The sequence below is a fragment of the Coregonus lavaretus genome (genome assembly GCF_964263955.1).
Source record: "Coregonus lavaretus genome assembly, chromosome: 15".
Taxonomy (NCBI): domain Eukaryota; kingdom Metazoa; phylum Chordata; class Actinopteri; order Salmoniformes; family Salmonidae; genus Coregonus; species Coregonus lavaretus.
This window is the reverse complement of record NC_140002.1, coordinates 34,274,820-34,295,100: the sequence shown is the minus strand read 5'-3', so window position 1 is coordinate 34,295,100 and position 20,281 is coordinate 34,274,820. Positions and strand designations below refer to the sequence as shown.

At 40.5% G+C, this 20,281-nt stretch overlaps 1 protein-coding gene across 1 annotated transcript in view; it reads right to left on the bottom strand.

Annotated features, from left to right (window-relative positions):
* LOC311142565 (uncharacterized protein) overlaps positions 1–20,281 on the bottom strand; it is a gene marked incomplete at its 3' end in the record, with an annotated part of 63,019 nt that overhangs the window by 22,993 nt on the left and 19,745 nt on the right. The gene's annotated exons all lie outside the window — the stretch shown is intronic.

The following is a 20,281-nucleotide window of genomic DNA, read 5'->3' as shown; positions in this document are numbered from 1 at the left end:
AGAACTTGCATAAGATATACGAAGTGTGTTCATATTATCTTATAATATTTATGGAAATCAGGGGCAATGTGTGGAAAAGGAGAAAAACTTGATGTTCTTTCAACTGATATTTCATATCCAGACTGGAACCCTGCTGGGATGGATTAGATTTGTGTCTGTTTTTTGGCCTTTGTTGACACAGGATTGAATTACTTGGCTTTGTTCACTTTGAGTATTTATGAGACCTGCACCTGTGGAACATAAATTAGACCAAACTGCAACGCGATCAGCAGAGTTCCTCTCTACAGATACTAAGAAGAGGGGATAGGGAAAAGGGGAGAGGGAGAAAGGGGGCAAAAGATGACAGTTTCAGCGCATGCCCAACTCCAGGGGAAACAATTTGAAAACATGATTCCATTGATGGAAGGCATCAGGCTTGTGTGAATGGTACAAGATGCAGAAAACCAAACCCAGGCAGAGTCTCAGTCTGATGGATAGTAGACAATCAGATGTTGGGCTCACAACGCTGCCCTATGCAGCGCAGGCCGCTCATTTCCATGGCTCCTACTTGATAGTGTGGTATTGATTACTCATTGAAAATAACAAATTTTAGACAATAGAAAGCAGTAACCATCAATTCCACCAATAACCTTAGGGCAGGCAAAGAAACGTTACTTTTGACTGGGTTTGAACATGGGTCATCTGCGTGCCACAAGAATGTGTTAGCCTGCTGAGATAAAGCCTGGGCAAACAGTTATAGGGAGTTCTGCCCCCAAAATATTAGAGGGCACTATAGTTCACTTTTCACTAGTTCAGTCTTCCATAAACGTGTCTTCAAACTACTGTTTAAAAAGTCCTACATAAAAGAGTGATGCTGATAAAGGCAATACCGTACCTGTAAAATTATGTGAAAATTGGCCAGAGAGACTAGGGCTTGCCAAACGTGAACAATGAGCATTACCTCACATGACTCCCAGCCAATTGTTTCATTTTATGGCCCCTCTGCATTCCTTTGGGGTGATTGTCCACTTCCACCAACTATCATTATACTCTCCAGAGGTGAGTCTCATGTGTTGGAATACGTCAATGTTTATAGAGTACTTTCAGTTCTATATGGATACTGCACTGATATCAGGGTACTTGCAGTGCCTTGCAAAAGTATTCATCCCCCTTGGCGTTTTTCCTATTTTGTTGCATTACAACCTTTAATTTAAATGGATTTTTATTTGGATTTCATGTAATTGACATACACAAAATAGTCCAAATTGGTGAAGTGGAATTAAAAAAATAACTTGTTTCAATAAATTATACAAAACAAATAACGGAAAAGTGGTGCGTGCATATGTATTCACCCCCTTTGCTATGAAGCCCCTAAATAAGATCTGGTGCAACCAATTACCTTCAGAAGTCACATAATTAGTTAAATAAAGTCCACCTGTGTGCAATCTCAGTGTCACATGATCTGTCTCATGATCTCAGTATTTTTACACCTGTTCTGAAAGGCCCCAGAGTCTGCAACACCACTAAGCAAGGGGCACCACCAAGCAAGCGGCACCATGAAGACCAAGGAGCTCTCCAAACAGGTCAGGGACAAAGTTGTGGAGAAGTATAGATCAGGGTTGGGTTATAAAAAAAATATCAGAAACTTTGAACATCCCACGGAGCACCATGAAATCCATTATGGCACCACAACAAACCTGCCAAGAGAGGGCCGCCCACCAAAACTCACGGACCAGGCAAGGAGGGCATTAATCAGAGAGGCGACAAAGAGACCAAAGATAACCCTGAAGGAGCTGCAAAGCTCCACAGCGGAGATTGGAGTATCTGTCCATAGGACCACTTTAAGCCTTACACTCCACAGAGCTGGGCTTTACAGAAGAGTGGCCAGAGAAAAGCCATTGCTTAAAGAAAAAAATAAGCAAACACGTTTGGTGTTTGCCAAAAGGCATGTGGGAGACTCCCCAAACATATGGAAGAAGGTACTCTGGTCAGATGAGACTAAAATTGAGCTTTTTGGCCATCAAGGAAAACGCTATGTCTGGCGCAAACCCAACACCTCTCATCACCCTGAGAACACCATGTTTTTCATCGGCAGGGACTGGGAAACTGGTCAGAATTGAAGGAATGATGGATGGCGCTAAATACAGGGAAATTCTTGAGGGAAATCTGTTTCAATCTTCCAGAGATTTGAGACTGGGACAGAGGTTCACCTTCCAGCAGGACAATGACCCTAAGTATACTGATAAAGCAACACTCGAGTGGTTTAAGGGGAAACATTTAAATGTCTTGGAATGGCCTAGTCAAAGCCCAGACCTCAATCCAATTGAGAATCTGTGGTAAGATTGCTGTACACCAGCGGAACCCATCCAACTTGAAGGTGCTGGAGCAGTTTTGCCTTGAAGAATGGGCAAAAATCCCAGTGGCTAGATGTGCCAAGCTTATAGAGACATACCCCAAGAGACTTGCAGCTGTAATTGCTGCAAAAGATGGCTCAACAAAGAATTGACTTTGGGGGGGTGAATAGTTATGCACGCTCAAGTTTTCTGTATATAATGAGGATGCTCTGTAGCTGAGTGATTCCAACAACAGACAGGCTTCTATGGATGCTCTGCTCTTTGCATGCCAGCTTAAAAAATGCTGGAGTTTGTGCTTAACTCTGCACCTGGCCGACATTAAAACCAGGCAGGACAATAAAGGGTGAAAGCAGTGCTGGGAGTTTATTTTGTTTATCAGTGGGGCCTTTGATATCCCAGCCAGCCCGTAAAGGGAGCGGACGGCCAAAACTTCAGCTAACCTGACAGGCACTCATTACAGTCTGTAGAGCCTGAGAAAAGACCTCTGTACCTCAGCTTTGCGTCAACATGACTCTCGCTAAGTACTTTTCCATATGCTGTTGCTCACCTTTATGATTTAAATTCTACACTGAGTGTACAAAACATTAGGAACACTGTACAAATATTGAGATGAAACCCTTTTTGCCCTCAAAACAGCCTAAATTCGTTGGGGCATGGACTCTACAAGGTGTCGAAAGCGTTCCACAGGGATGCTGGCTCATGTTGACTCCAATGCTTCCCACAGTTGTTTCAAGTTGGCTGGATGTCCTTTGGGTGGTGCACCATTCTTGATACACACGAGAAACTGTTGAGCGTGAAAAACCCAGCAGCGTTGCAGTTCTTGACACATACAAAGCAGTGTGCCTGGCACCTACTACCATATCACATTCAAAGGCACTTAAATATTTTGTCTTGCCCATTCACCTTCTGAATGGCACACATACACAATCCATGTCTCAATTGTCTCAAGGCTTAAAATCCTTATTTCAATTGTCTCCTCCCCTTCATCTACACTGATTGAAGTGGATTTAACAGGTGACATCAATAAGGGATCATAGCTTTCACCTGGATTCACCTGGTCAGTCTATGTCATGTACACTCAGTGTATATACATAATAGAATGTTATAAAAATGAAGAGTAAATGTGTGCCTTACAACACCCACTACAGACGATGTGGGTGAGTGTTAGTCATTAGCTGTCCCTGCACAACTAGAATTCCAGCCAAATATAAATCTAACAAGTGGCTTCCATCCAATGATTACAGAGGATATCCTCAGTCCAAGATAAATGATAAGTATGGGATGGCAAGCACTATGATGTAATGTTATATGATTCCCCCCAACAGACGATCACTACATCCTGCCATTCACTGAGCTTTATCTTCATGTCAATCAAACATATATGCACATCTGAAACAAGATATCAGCAAACAAAGCCAGTAGTGAGAAAAAACACAATGTTGTTGGACAAGATTATTAATGAAAAGTAATTTGAGGTCTTAAAACGATCACACAAGCAGCAGTCCTTAAAGGTATTGGGTTGCACACTTCAGGTTTAAGAATTAAGGTCTCAACATTTGACAGGAGTACATGCTCTCCGAGCAGATATTGTCTTTCAGTGGGATGGGTAAAACTAACAATCTGCTGTTAGGTAAACTGTGTTCATACCATTCTACAGCAGTTGTCATATTCAGGTTGCATAAATACATGTGAAAACCAAATGTGATGACCCAAGGCACGAAAATTACAAATATGTACTTAGAGTTCTGTTATGAAACCCCCCCAGGAGAAATTCAGAAGAATAGGCAAATCAAACTGTACTCACTGTGACACACAATCTACTGTCTTGTTTCATTAGACAGGTGCAAAAGAAGATCATAGGCCTACAGAATGAGATGTGGGGGAGAGACTGTGTAAAGCAACAGGGGAACAGAGGCTTAGGCCCTATTCCCACTACTAGATATGAAGGAGAGTCTAAGGAGCGCAGTTGCAAAAGAGATTTCTACTTTTCAATTCACATTACATCCTTGCCTTACCTTTTATTGTGGCTGGCAACGCAACATTCTTCGTCCGCAGCTCAAATTGACCGTAAATAGCACAGTAGCTGCTAGCCAGTTAGCACAAACTATTAAACAATGACCAAAACATTTCTTTTAAAACATTTTACACTCTTGAATAATGCAACAATTCACAAGTATGTGCAGACATTTAAAGGGTTTATTTTCTCGTCTGTAAGCTACACTCGTTACGTTTGAGTTTAAAGACAAAAGCACAGAGTTGCTAACAGCATGTGCTCATCAAGTAACGTTAGCCTATCAAAAATGAACGATTAACCTCCTCATACGAATAGTAAAGTAGCCTACAGTAGGCCTACCTTACAACTTTACAACAAACCAGGCTTCATATCATGCAAATCATGTGGTATAAGCAAATTGCGACTGAAAATGTGGGTATAAGTTAATTCACTGCAGATTTGCGAAGAGCTGTTTTATATAGAAGCCCATACCTGCCACCAAAATGTTTTGTCAACGTGCACAATTATTATGTGCTTCAGTCTGATCAACTGTAGACTACTGATAACAACCACAGCTGCAGGTAGCCTAGAGAAGCCTGTTTGCTCTGATCCCATCTGGGCCCAGCCAGGGGAAACGTAACGTCATGTTTTTATAGCCTAAAATAGGCCAATTTATTTGTGTTCTGAGAAAATGTGAATGTGATAAAATGTGGTTTATATTCACACTTCGGGTGGCTAGGCTACATAGACCTTTTTAATCCAAAATGATTGACTGGAATTAATCAATCAACACAATAGTGATGACATACTGTATGAATATTTATTTTATTACAGATCCAAAGGCCTACATGTTGCAACCCTGCATACAGCGAGCTCAGCCTTTTTAGTTTTATTGTCCAATCGCAGTTGTTGTCTCTTTGTCTGTGTAAAGGGTTTTAATGTTTTCATCCTCCCTAGGGCCAGGGTTTTTTCCAGGAGTAAAAAAAAAAACATTCTGGGCCCCAGGAAAACAATTCCCCCCCACCACCACTCTGGGACCTGTGGTGCAACCTCTGAAATCAGCACACAATGTTACAAATGAATAAACATATCCTATTTGTATGATGGGCTTCCGTAGTTTTACGTGGCTCAGTGCAGCCGGCAGCTACTGAGACAATTTCAGAATGTAACAGGCTGTTACTGCATTTTCAGGTAAAAACTCACAAGTCTCAAATATGAGGGAAATGTCTATACATTTCAGCTGTTTCAGAAACATTGCTCTGCTATTACCATTTATACTGTAGGAGTGTTACAATTCTGTTGACACTGCCCTGCCTCAAGGGGGGCAACTGTCGGGCGAGTGTTGTGCTCTACCTCTGGAGGTAGCGGCCGAGACGTAGCAAGTACACAAGTTTACATTGTAGTAATATGTGTAGCTGAAGGTATTTTTACGAAAAGTGTAGTAAGTGTGAAGAGGCTCAAAGTAAATCAGACAGGAGAGAGGATGGAAGGTAGCAGAGAGAGAGAGAGAGAGAGAGAGAGAGAGAGAGAGAGAGAGAGAGAGAGAGAGAGAGAGAGAGGGAGAGAGAGAGGTGCCCTGGTCGAGCAAGGGGAACATCCAATATTAGAGGAACCCAGTGTGGGCTGGGGCGGTGTGGGAAGGAGTGAGGAGTATCACCACCACCAGAATAGATGCTGACCTGCCAAATGCTAACCTAATGCGCCGGTGCTCTGAAAGGCTGGAGAGACGCATTGTCTAGACTATGCAACATGAGTCTGCCGTGAGACATGGAGCATTTCTATACAGGTGGCGTTTCCAGGTGCGTTTTAAATTGCACCTTTTATACTGATGGCGGACATTGCCATCTCATTCATCGCGCTGTAATAGGGGAGATCAGAGTACATACCTTTTTTTCTTCTTTTTTTTGACCACATTTGTTTTTTTTGTGTCATTTTTGTTGTTAGGGGGTTACATATACATTATCCATTTCAATGTATAAGTTTAGAAGACATCTACCCATAGGCTGCCCCTCAAAATAAAAATAAAAGTAAGAAATACATACAGGGGTTTAGGTAATAAGACATTCAGTATTTAGAAAAAAGTGGACCTCAACCCCCAACCTCCCATCCCATCCCATTCCCCCAACCCCACCCAGCCAACATGTCTCCATCACCCCCCACCCCCATTCCGGAAACCATGTTTCCCACCCCTTCCTACCCCCCCTAGCAACTAGGGTTGCTCGTCAGTCAACCCCACAGACCCCCCACCCAGCGACCAGAGAAAACCCTCCCCATACCACCCCTTCCCGTGGGCCTGAAAGCAAAGAAAGTAAAAAAAATATTAAAAGAGGTATATACATGTATAATAATATGCCAGATATCGAAAGCGACTTACAGTCATGCGTGCATACATTTTCATGTATGGGTGGTCCCGGGGATCAAACCCACTACCCTGGCGTTACAAGCGCAGTGCTCTACCAGCTGAGCTACAGAGGACCACTGTATATATATATTTTGTTTGAATGTACTGTATGTTTTGGGCTTTATGGATTGTTTATTTGTATGTGTTGGGCTTTAGCTGAGATTATTTTTTACAGAGTCAAGTATATTTGTCCAGGCCTCAATTGTTCCTTGACTAGTACCATTAATTCTCGCTGTCGATAATTCTAATGTTATAACTTCTAATAGTAACTGTATCCACTGGCGAATTGGGAGAGAGTGAGGTGACTGTCATCTAAAAGCCAACATATTTTTTGTGGCAGCGCTGCCTGCCAGCAGTAATCGTCTCTGATTGAGAGATTCAAGGAGCTATTATCGTTAAGTAACATAATAGATGTAAAGCATTGACTATTTACATTCATGCGCTTCACAATTAATTTTGTAACTTTGTCTCAGCATCATTTAACTGCAGGGCACTACCACATCACATGAAGTAATGTGCCTACCTGATGTAGGGGACACAGTGAACAGTTGGGAGTTGGGGCTAATTTCATTGTAAAACGTATCCTTGTGTTAAATACAGTTTGTGGTGTAAAGTACTTAAGTACAAATACTTGAAAGTACTACTTAAGTAGTTTTTTGGGGTATCTGTACTTTACTATTTATATTTTTGACAACTTTTACTTTTACTTCACTACATTCCTAAAGAATATTATGTACTTTTTACTCCATATATTTTCCCTGACACCCGAAAGTACTCGTTACATTTTGAATGCTTAGCAGGACAGAAAATGTTCTAATTCACACACCTATCAAGAGAACATCCCTGGTCATCCCTACTGCAGCTGATCTGGCGGACTCACTAAACACATGCTGCATTTGAAAATGAGTGTTGGAGATTGCCCCTGGCTATCCGTAAATAAAAAAGAAAAAAAAAGAAAATGGTGCTGTCTGGTTTGCTTCATATAAGGAATTTGAAATGATTTATACTTTTACTTTTACTTTTACTTTTGATACTTAAGTATATTTTAGCAATTACATTTACTTTTGATACTTAAGTATATTTAAAACCAAATACTTTTAGACTTTTACTCAAGTAGGATTTTACTGGGTGACTTTCACTTTTACTTGAGTCATTTTCAATTAATGTATCTTTACTTTTACTCAAGTATGACAATTGGGTACCTTTTCCACCACTGAATACAGTCTGTGAACAAACTTACAATGTACGGTATAAGTTGATGGTGCCGATTACAGGATGCCATGTTCATATTTTTCCATATTCTGTTCCAGTTAAAGGGTTGTTCAGATTCAATGAGATCTTTGGACCATACTTTCTTTTACAGACCTTTGACCCTATTTCTAGTAGTGCAGCTGGGACTGAGACCAGGATGATGTACTCAACTGAACTCAAAACAGTCAAGAGACCAGGAAGGTCTCTTAGCATAACAAGGGGTGTTTACCATACTTTGTTTAGCACTTCTTTGCGTATGATGCCTGATACTGGGACAAGCTGAGTAGCATGTTTCCAATGTGAGTCACTGCCTGCTATAACCTCGGTTTTGTGTTTGGCAACACGTAGAGTATCAAACAAATGCAGACTTGCTGTGCCTACATGGGCAAGCAAGCATGCATACATAATTTCAGTATCATTATTATTTATAACAACTTTAATTAGTCTGATATTCTTCCCTGCATGAACCAGGATTGAAAGCAGTGGCGTACCGCAGTTTCGCGGGACCCCCATGCAAGGGATTTTTTTTTGGGGGAAAACAGCACATTTCTAAAATTCTACATATTTTGCCATGTGGCAAAAATAAACATTTGTAATTTTATAGCTAATCTCATGCTATTCTACACATTTTGCCATGAGGCTGAGAGAAAATGTTGCAGTGATTGAAAGACATTGAATGATGCCTGGATCATAAGGTTACAACAAGTCCACATCTGGAGCCTGAGGTCACGTCAGCATGTCTCCTGTGTGTTGTCCCTAGAGTGGGTCATGCACTTGGGTCTGGGGCTTGATTTAACGGCTCCTCTGTCAGATACGTGTTCTGCTGAGGGGCCAAGCCCAAAAGGGAGCCCACAACACGCCAACCTCTGAGCGGACCGGAGAGACAGTTGGTAGAAAAATACGAGAAATTTGACTTATTCCTCATCACTGCTGCAAACAGACCACCCAGAGTCTTATCCTTGATGAAGGATGTTGGTGTGTGGAGTGTGAAAAATGTTTTCCCCCTCTCTCTGTCTAACCAGCATGTGTCGTTGCTGAGGGGTCAGACTGAATGATTATGTGACATTGGAGTGGAAAAGTATGTACATATGGGAAAAAAACACACGACTGATTCCAAAATCGTCCTAAATTCAGTCCTGCAGTGACACGTCAAGCATTTTTGGCACAGCAGGTAGTGCTATCACATTTGGGAATGCTTTTGGGGAAGAGGAGCCATGGGAGGAACACTAGAGCCCAGGGCTACTGCTTTATTGATTCATAGTCTATCTGTTATGCGTGCCACGCTGGTCCACAGATTTTCAGTTATCAGATACATGTTGGATAGCAGCTGTACTCATTCATAATACATGGAAACTGAAGACAACTAGATTTTTCCAAAATTACAGTATATGTATGCAAGGTTGCTTGTTTGTTATTGCTGGAATAGGATCAAGAAGGATCTCGTTTTCAGCAATGCTGGTGTTTGGTCAAATGTTTAGACACCACAAGATGATTCTGATGAAAAGCTTTTGGAGAGGTAGAAGGCCTACTGTATGGTTGGTAGTTTGAGTTAAATGAAAGAAAAACATGTTCATCATTTATTACAAAGATGTTTCTTTGGCCGATATGTTTAGCACTGCTTGGAACACTGGGACTGAGAGGGAGAATGATTACCCTGTATGTGTGGGCATGTTTCACAGTAGCTTCCTCTGCCTTCATATTTATTTTCACTTCTCGTACAAACCCAAGTGTGTCTTCATGAGTAGTGTTTTTATATCATGAAAAATGTAGTTAGTCATTATGTTGTGAACAGCCCATAAAAACACCCGCAATGAATGTGTGGAACATTTCATGACCTTACGCATGAATGATTTAAAGAATAAACACAACTGCTATTGTTTATACTGCACAGAATCTATTGTATATATAGAGAGAATGGAGATGTTAATGACTGTTGTAAAGAAGGGGAATGAAACATGTCTTGAAGCCCACTGCCTTGCATGAACCAGGCTGCAGACACCATTCTCAGAGGCCCATGTTTGAACTGGGCACTGGGTCCATGTAAGGCCAAATGTGTGAGTGTTAACAGCATTCACCCTTGTCCAAGTGCTCTCATGTTAGCGAGCTGTCAATCATAGGAAATCATTTCTGGCACACTATTGCTCATGTAATTTCAAACATTTCATAAAATCAACAACATGACTATGAAACATCACATTTCAAAGGGGGTGAACTTAAATCACTTGACATATCTAGTAACTACTAGTTCATAGCTAACAGTTATACTACAACCAATATGCGTGGCAGCCCTATTGGCAAACTGTATAGAGTATAGCATTTGGCACAGACACAGAGTGGTATATTGACTCAGTCAAGAAACACTGTGGATGGGCACTATTTCAGATCACAACTGATTCAAGCATAGTTTTAACCCATAACTTTGGAACGGCGTGTGCAGATGTCTGAGCATCATGAGTGATGTGTAGGGTGGAGGAGGGAGAGTGAGCCATGAAGGGAGGCGCATCAGGGGTTGCACTGAGATGCATTTGTATTCAGAGACTCAATCATCGTAACCATGCTTGCAGTAGCTACAGTTCAGTGCCTCAAAAAATATTCCACAGTGTGGAGTGTTCTCATGAAGTTTGTCACTTCCATGGAGAACGGGTGAGTAAGCCCATCAATAAGTAAGTGACTGGGGTTGAGGAGAGCGACTCTCTTTATATTAATTCCAGGACATAAACCAGTGCAACATCTTCTGCTTTTGTGTGTCATTATGTCATTTCAGCACCACAGGCAACTAACCAGACCGACTGAGATGTCAGAAACTGTCATGGTACATCACAGACAAACCTTACTGATTATCTCACTATAAAGCCGGAATTAAAGTCATGTTACAAGCTTCTGGAGATTGAACAGTGTAAGCACAATGAGAAAGTCCCACAGCGTATTACAGGCTTTGTACTTAGGAGTCAACAGACTTCAGTATTCATCACCTCTCTAGCTATCAGTAGGAATGCCATCAGACATATAAAGAACAACAGTGCAGACGGGAAGCTCAAGTGGAGTCTACCGTCTACATGAGTAGAGAGCACTGTACCCCTCATATACAGTATGGAACAAACTGAATACAACAACATGTGTTGGGTATTGGGCGCTATATATTGTACATTCTTAAATCAAGTGAAAACTACTATACAATGCAATTGAGCCACCATGTCCAGTATCGGCCCAACAAGTCTGACTATCCAAAAGACATCAGTGACAAAGTAATGGTAAAGGTTTTAATTGGCAATCAGAGGAGATCTGGGCCACTTCTCTTAAAGGGCATTCCCCAGACTACATTAATCACACATACTGTCAGAATCTTGCATCACATCAGTGTTATTATGATTCCTTAGACATGAGTCTGGTCAGATTTACACAGAGACATTCAAAGAAGAACCACAGAAGAGGTTTGGACATTGTTCTCCTTTCATCCTTCATCCAGATCATGCACTGACTCCAGCCACTTCTAATAGTATGCAGATTCCTGTTCACCACGCCGCCAAGTTAAGCAAAGCACGCAACGTTTCTATGTAGCAACAATAATGATGACTCACGGTTCGGTAACTCTGCAGAGAGAAAATCCAGGCGACACCGGAGATATATGTGAACAATGATGTTATCATTATGTGATCACCATGGCCTCACTTGATATGGTCTAAGAAGCTCTATTCTTGGCTTTCCTTTTTAACATTGTATTCATAATCCACCCTTTAACCTTGAGTTTATGAGAGTTCTTATCCAGCCAATCATATCCATTTCCCAGGGACTTATAAGAGAAGCGAACCTGGTGGTTGTGTGTGCTCAGTGGCATAATGACAGTCATCACCAACCGAGGCTCAAGCTGGATGAGAGGTTACAGCTAGAGCACTTGTCTCGGACCAGACGTGAACATGTTCTCACCTCATAAGCCCAGTATTAGCCTAGATAAAGTCCAGTGGAGGAAAGAGAGAGAGAGAGAGACTTGTCTGTCCACAGAGCTCCAGATGTTGCACCAGTCTGCAGCCCTGGCCAGATGGGACACAGCTGTACTGCAATGCTAGTCTACATCACAGCACAGAAAACCAACCATCATCCATTACATGCAGTCTACAGATTTCATACACACTCACCCACTATGAACTGTGCTCCTTCTCCTCAACAATTTACAGAATACCAACAAAGTATTGTACATTTTTGCTCCTAGAAAATACTATCATACAGTAGGAATAGGGTGTAAAACAACAACGTCAGAGAACAGTATTCGACAATCTGGAGTTGTATGGGACATTACCCACACTCTTAGAAAAAAGGGTTCCAAAAGGGTTCTTCGGCTGTCCCCATAGGATAACCTTTTGAATAACCCTTTTGGGTTCCAGGTAGAACCCTCTGTGGAAAGAGTTCTACATGGAACCCAAAAGAGTTCTACCTGGAACCAAAAGGATTCTACCTGGAACCAAAAAGGGTTATTCAAAGGGTTATCTTATGGGGAAGGCCGAATAAACATTTTAGGTTCTAGATAGCAGCTTTTCTTTCTCTAAAAGTGCATGATGATGATTTAATTTAAAGCATCACTCATGATAAAGTTCAATGATAGTCCCCTGGAGTTCAACGGAGAGGGCAATCCACCTGAACCCATAATCAGGATTGTTTAATACTGCCATCTGTGCAAATAAGTGTGTAGTAAAACATTTACAGCTGCACAAGTGTTTTCACCCCAAGTATTGCCATCTGGTCCCAACACATGCATATTTGACATTGCTTTCACTGAAAGATCATGGAACATGAAACATGATGAACAGTGCACAACGAGATGAGAAATGACAACAAAATCAGATATTTATGAATATCTTATTGATATTACATTTACATTTACATTTTAGTCATTTAGCAGACGCTCTTATCCAGAGCGACTTACAGTTAGTGAGTGCATACATTATTTTTTTTATTTTTTTATTTTTTTCATACTAGCCCCCCGTGGGAAGTAATAGTTTACTGAAGGCTGATGCATCTCTAGTCTACTAATGGCCTCAATATCAAGAGCCTACCAACAACATGAGAGGGTCTTTAGGCCAATGAGCCATGATTGCCCAATAGTCACTTGGTCAGAAACAACAAGAATCAATGAATACATCTTTGTCCTCCAGAAACCAAACAGCTGTGATTAAAACAGTCAGATATGATGGGAATGTACTGCAAAAAATATTCTAAAATCAAACAATAGATTTTGAGCAGTAAACTATCCTCACAATGACAACCATGGCGAGCCGAAAGCCTCTATGAGTAAACATTTTGGCATTCCTACCCAAAATAACAGCTATGCATCACCAAGGTCTGTGCAACACAGGGGTGGTGGATGGGGTTCTTTTCCCTATTGTATGTTTAGCAGTGTTAGAATTCAAAGACTATACTGTCTGCATGATGAGAGAATCCTGCATAGACCAACTCAAATTCACACCACAAGTGATGACGTTACAATCTTTTTCTGTGTGAAAAAGTCATTGGAGATAGACAAGATGATAGACAGCATCTGTTGGGAGGCTATGTGTGTGACTGTGGCAGTGCCATGGTGAGATAATGGAGATAACCCATCTCTGTCTCTGTTCTGCCACATCAGTTCAACTGCACCGCCGGCCGATGTGGAGGAACTACACGCTCACTTGTCATCGCAGTAGCAAAAGCCACAGCTTTGAAAAACTCATCTGTATCTGTTTGTGACTCTCTTGCGGATTTGCCCTCTTTACAAGAAACAGGATTTGGTTACACTTAATAAACACACTGTTGTGCCACGACAAGTTTCAAAAGCCGTCAATTTTTTGGCATAGGAAATGAATAGGGTTTGACTAAAAGCATGTGGGGCATGAGCCTGAACTGGGTTGAGACCCAGCAGCTATGCCTTCTTCAAACCAATATAATTAGCTTTATATAAAATGTAAAAGCTGCAACTAACCATGAGAAAACCTCAAAAGAAGAGAAAGTAGTCTTGACAATTATATACAAAATGTACTGGATCAAACCCCTGATGAACATTTTGAAAAACATGAACCAGCTATGTGACAGATTAGTGTGAGGTCTTCACAGTTACTGAACCACACAATGTAAATATTTTGGATCTAGTCCATTGTGATTCAGAGTAACAAACAACATTCACAGTGATTCTCAATCTTTTTCCGTTCAGTTCGTCATGGTCAACTTGAAATTGTTTTCATTGGGAAGTCTTAATTGTGACTTTATGAAAGTTGTGAGTGACTAGCCTTCATTGTTATAATGTAATCTGATTGAACGAGACCATCCAGTGCAGCTTTGGGAATCAGTGTTACTATAGCCATGCCAACACACTCCAAGAAGACTTCAAACAAAGACTGGGCCCTTTCAGCAAGAGTTATGAGAAGAAATGTTCTTAAGTACTGGGTTTTCCTCTGTCTGAACACAACAAACAGTATCTAGCCTCTTTAAACAATAGCCAAGATGCCTGTCATACGACTTATTGGTCTCTTTCTTCAAACTATGAAAATGTATATTGCGAAAATGTTATTCTAACTACTCCCAAGCTCAAATTGTTCCCACAAAAGGCCAGAAACCAGAATTACCTTATTGACTAAGCAATGGAATAAACCTAGAAACCAGAATTACCTTATTGACTAAGCAATGGAATAAACCTAAAATAACTGCAAGATTGGCAATCAGCTGCACTTTGTTCTATAGATGGTTTGATAACAGATTTTGAATTTGGGCTTAAGGACCCATACACATGGGGGAAGTTAATAAAACAACACTCCATTAAGTGGATAAGTAATAAATCAAATAGACATGCAATACTCTAGGATGTAGCCAGCCAATTCACATATTACATGGAGAATCAAATATAAATGAGTATATAAGGCCAGAAATATTATATAATAAACTAGGATTATGTGTCACTGAGTTTAAGAATACATTAATATACCAGGGGGAAAAGCATGTTCTCTTTCAGCTTTTACCTTGAAGCCCCCAAACATACAGTTCAAGACCACCACATTCTTGACCTCTCAAGAGAAATGTTAATGCAAGTTTGAAGCTCTCAGTTTTTCTATTTTAATCACTAATTCCAAGTAATTTGGTCATCCTCATGCAGACTCTAGGTCTTGGCCGTGGATGATCGCAATGGTGTGAGTTTATAGTTGCCACGCTGATCACGGTGAAATAGCAGGGAGCAACAACCAGAAAGAAAGCCAAAGCTTGACACTTTCAGAGGTACTGGCTATTTACACATTCACCTGCCCACAGAATAGTGACTGGCAGCTAAAGCTGCAGCTTTATAGAAGCCAATGTTTTGGCAGGTTGGCAAATTGAATCAATGGTAAAATATGGTCACTGGCAGTAACTCTTTAATAACTCCCAATATATTTAAACAACTAATTTCAGCTGCCATATCACAATCCAATATGCAAGGCAAATCGTCATCAAGTGTGCACCTGCACCTACCTGCGAACTGGGAACTAACAGATTTATCATAGAAAAATTATTAGAATAATTGGCACAGCAAAAGTAATATCAGCCAATATTATAATCTTAGCATATGGTATTCGTGTTGAAGGGTAGCCTACATGGGCGATGCATGGTGAGAGTCAGTTTGAAAATAATCTGATTGATGATGAGATTTAAAAGATAATACAAATATCTGTTGAAGTAATATTGAATTTCTTTATCTTGTGCCTTCGCTTTTCCTGAAATAAAACGATACTTCAGTGCAACATCTGTATGTAATGGGTATACAGAAGATATCCCTATTTGGTAAAATACCAAGTCCATATTATGGCAAGAACAGCTCAAATAAGCAAAGAGAAACAACAGTCCATCATTACTTTAAGACATGAAGGTCAGTCTATACGGAACATTTCAAGAACTTTGAAAGTTTCTTCAAGTGCAGTCGCAAAAAACATCAAGCGCTATGATGAAACTGGCTCTCATGAGGACCGCCACAGGAATGGAAGACCCAGAGTTACCTCTGCTGCAGAGGATAAGTTCATTAGAGTTACCAGCCTCAGAAATTGCAGCCCAAATAAATGCTTCACAGAGTTCAAGTCACAGACACATCTCAACATCAACTGTTCAGAGGGGACTGTGTGAAACAGGCCTTCATGGTTGAATTACTGCAAAGAAACCACTACTAAAGGACACCAACAAGAAGAAGAGACCCGCTTGGGCCAAGAAACACGAGCAATGCACATTAGACCGGTGGAAATGTGTCCTTTGGTCTGGAGTCCAAATTTGAGATTTTTGGTTCCAATCGCCGTGTCTTTGTGAGACGCGGTGTGGGTGAACGGATGATCTCCGCATGTGTAGTTCCCACCGTAAAGCATGGAGGAGGAGGTGTTATGGCATGGGGGTGCTTTGCTGGTGACACTGTCTGTGATTTATTTAGAATTCAAGGTACACTTAACCAGCATGGCTACCACAGCATTCTGCAGCGATACGCCATCCCATCTGGTTTGGGCTTAGTGGGACTATCATTTGTTTTTCAACAGGACAATGACCCAACACACCTTCAGGCTGTGTAAGGGCTATTTTACCAAGAAAGAGAGTGATGAAGTGCTGCATCAGATGATCTGGCCTCCACAATCCCCTGACCTCAACCCAACTGAGATGGTTTGGGATGAGTCGGACGGCAGAGTGAAGGAAAAGCAGCCAACAAGTGCTCATCATTCTGTATGTGGGAACTCCTTCAAGACTGTTGGAAAAGCATTCCAGGTGAAGCTGGTTGAGAGAATGCCAAGAGTGCGCAAAGCTGTCATAAAGGCAAACGGTAGCTATTTCAAGAATCTCAAATATAAAATATATTTTGATTTGTTTAACACTTTTTTGATTACTACATGATTCCTTGTGTTTTTTCATAGTTTTGATGTCTTCCTTATTATTCTACAATGTAGAAAATAGTAAAATAAAGAAAAACCCTTGAATGAGTAGGTGTGTCCACACTTTTGACTGGTACTGTAGATTTGATTAAAACTCCTGACACTGTCAAAAGTAAATGATTGACAACTCAGGAATGCTGGCTCTTGACTTCTGAATACGCGTCGGTCACAAGATGGCCACTGAATATGCCCTCCACTATGTCAATGCTGCATAGTCTCTCGTATGTTCTTTAACTCCCTCCTTTTTAGCAAAGCTCTTGTACGTCATACTTCTGTAGATACTACAAATCAAAAAGGGAACCCCCTGTTCCCTGTAATTTAGTTTTATAGCTCTCTAAAATTGGACTAAATCACAAAGAAAGACAAACTGAGATGTGCTCGGTAAAGCATAAGTCATATAAGGGTTTCCAACATGACAAATTAGTTTTTTTTAATAAGCCTAGCTGCACTGAAACTGACATCAAACACTTTGCATATCAACAAAGGGCCTGGGACGTCTCAGACACGCCTTATCTCATCTAGTCCCAGTAATATCTCACAGCTGCTTTCAGTAAGGCAGTCACGAAGGCCTTTGGTCATTGCTCTGCGAGAAATGAAGATCCTGGCTCATCACAAATGACACTGTCATAATCTGCTGTCTCTATGACATCAAAAGACCAAAGAGGGCAATAGATAACATTTGTGGAAAACATTAACTTTTCTCAAAAGAAGAGATTTATTTACAGATGTTTACTTTTGGGAAAGAGAACATTGGGTTTTCAGATAATCCTGGTCCATGAGACAATTCATTCATAACAACTTCATAAACTTTAGTTTTTGAAAGATCAGACAGCTCAGTTATCTGTGACAATTAGCTTTCCCAAATCACTCTCAACAGAGAGCCTCACAGAAGAAGATTCTGGAGATGACACAATGTTTTCTAACTGTTCTGTAATATTTTAAGAGGCAGTCTAGCTGCATATGATCATCTAGTTGTTTCAAACAAAAGCCTAGAATATTTTCAACATCTTTAACACAGGATCATGTTTTTTGTTGGCCCAGTGTTTCTTTTGTTTCAGTTTTTAATACCAGATTTCACAGGGTTCATTCAAAGTAACCCTCCCCCTCCAAAATACACATTATTTTGAAGGCACAGGCTTTTAAGGATTAAAGATACAGTAGAAGCATGAGTGCCTTAAGGACATGGCCTTCATTTATAAAAAAGATGACGCTTAAATATGAGCATTAAGTGAGCGTAGGTCATCATTACACAAAGTTCCAGATTGATCACTTTGAACATGAACTAGGGTTGAATAGCTTGAACCGGCTAACCAAGATTTACCACCCAAACCCACTCCTTTTCCTGGGATAAATAACTCAGAGAAACTGGTAAATTATAATAAATTATTTATATGAACAGCATGACGTTAAATGGAACTGTTAAATTATATGCAATGTCTAAATCTGGCTTCTCTACGGGCCCTCAGGTTACTCTGCTATCTGTATGTATGTATTATCTCATCATGGTAACTTTTTTTCTTGTGACAGGTAGGTCTACATTTGCTGCAGCATAGCCTATGCTACAGTAATATAAAGACTGAATGCACATCTAATTTACCCATCTCCATCTGGCTTTCGGGATCACCTTATTTTTTCATTGTAAAGATGCATTTTTTAAATTGCAGCTGCAGTTTTAAAACAGCCTATCACTCGAATATCGTTGCTTTAAATCAGTGCACACGCGAGCACTCTCTCTCACAGTCTTTCACTCTCTCTCACAGTCTTTCTCTCTCTCCTTCAATTCCATTCCAATTTAATCCAAAATAGATAGGCCTAATCCTGTTCAAGATATATAGATGTCCTAGCCTACCTCTTTCAGGTAATACATTCAATGCAGTATTAGCCTTATATTTAGCTTCTAACTTATAGTCTCTGTCTCTTGTACAATACGCACCTGCGCCCCGCTAGCCTCTCTCCTTAAAAACCGCCCCTTAGCTCTTGCTGTCCCAGGAAAAGCTAGACTAGAAATAGCTTGCTGGAATTTTTTAAAAAGCATTTCTTATACTAAAAGACTTCGAAGAGGGATGCAAGCTCTTGTTTGCTGAATGTTAAATACAGCAGCCAATAGAACTCACGGGTAGTTTGAAAGAAGAGAGAACGTGCGATGGCGGTAGGCTATAGCAGTTATTTATTCAGACCCATAACCATTCAATCTTCATGAAGAAAAGTGTCAGCCTTCTGCATCTAATTCTAGTCGTATATTATTCAAGCATTTCATTACAATGATGAAGATAAGGAAAACAAAACTTTCATTTAACTGTTGAAAGCGAGGAAGGAATGAAGCAACAATAGAGAGAGAAAGAGGAGGTAGGATAATACGCACGTCACACAACATTAGGGGAAATATTATTAAAAGTAGCCTATATTTCCGTCAGCCTACTAATGATAAAAATTTAAAATAGACCCTATTACATTTCAAAATTAAAATCAAATTCGCTAGCCTATAATTGTGCGTTTGTAGGCCGCATGTCCTGCACCAGCATCGCATGTTCTCTCTCAGCTTCATGGTTTGAACGAGGTCCGTAATTCCAGTCCATATAATACAGTATAATACAATACAGTACAGTAATAGGCTACAGTCCACACTCAAAAAGATTAGCCTACTGGAGCTTGTTTCCTTTACTTACCCAAGAGAGCATAGCTACATCTATGGGCTTTTCTGTTTTTCTGTCAGGCGTAATGTGCGGTAGCCTATATATCATAGGCTATGTATTGGATAATGGCACAATCATTTGGGCTTTTTTGGGCTTGGGATCATAAAATGTCTTTAATGTAGGGCTCATAAAATGTATTTAATGTATGCCTCATCAGGCTCAGGTAGCATCAGGATTGAACTTTCATGCCGATCAAAGCTCTAATCAAATCCACACATATGTATATGCTTTATATGCTTTAGAATGACACTTCCGGTTTTGGCGGGAAATACTGGGTTACCGGGGAGAAAAGTGATTTATTCTCGGGATGGAACATTTGTAAAATACCAGGAAATTATTCAACCCTAACATGAACCCATGATCAAATCTCAAGTCAAGCCCTAGCTGGTGCATGTTGATCTCCTGTGGTGAACAAGTGGCATTGCTTGACATGACCTCATATGTAAGGCTAAAGTTTGATCTAGTAGTCAGCTGAGGTAACACATTCATGCTCAGATCAGTACCTATCATGAAACCCCACAATATGTTTAGCTCAATGCACTTAACATTCTTCTGTACCAAACTACAGTATGAACAGCAACCAAATAATTGCCATTGAACCTAAAAACTGTAGCTCTCACACGTATTCTTGCAAGGCACGTGATTGGGTTTAAATAAATTTAAAAGAAAATCCCAACAAATATCCCAACAACTTGGTACTAGGTAGCTAAAAAGGT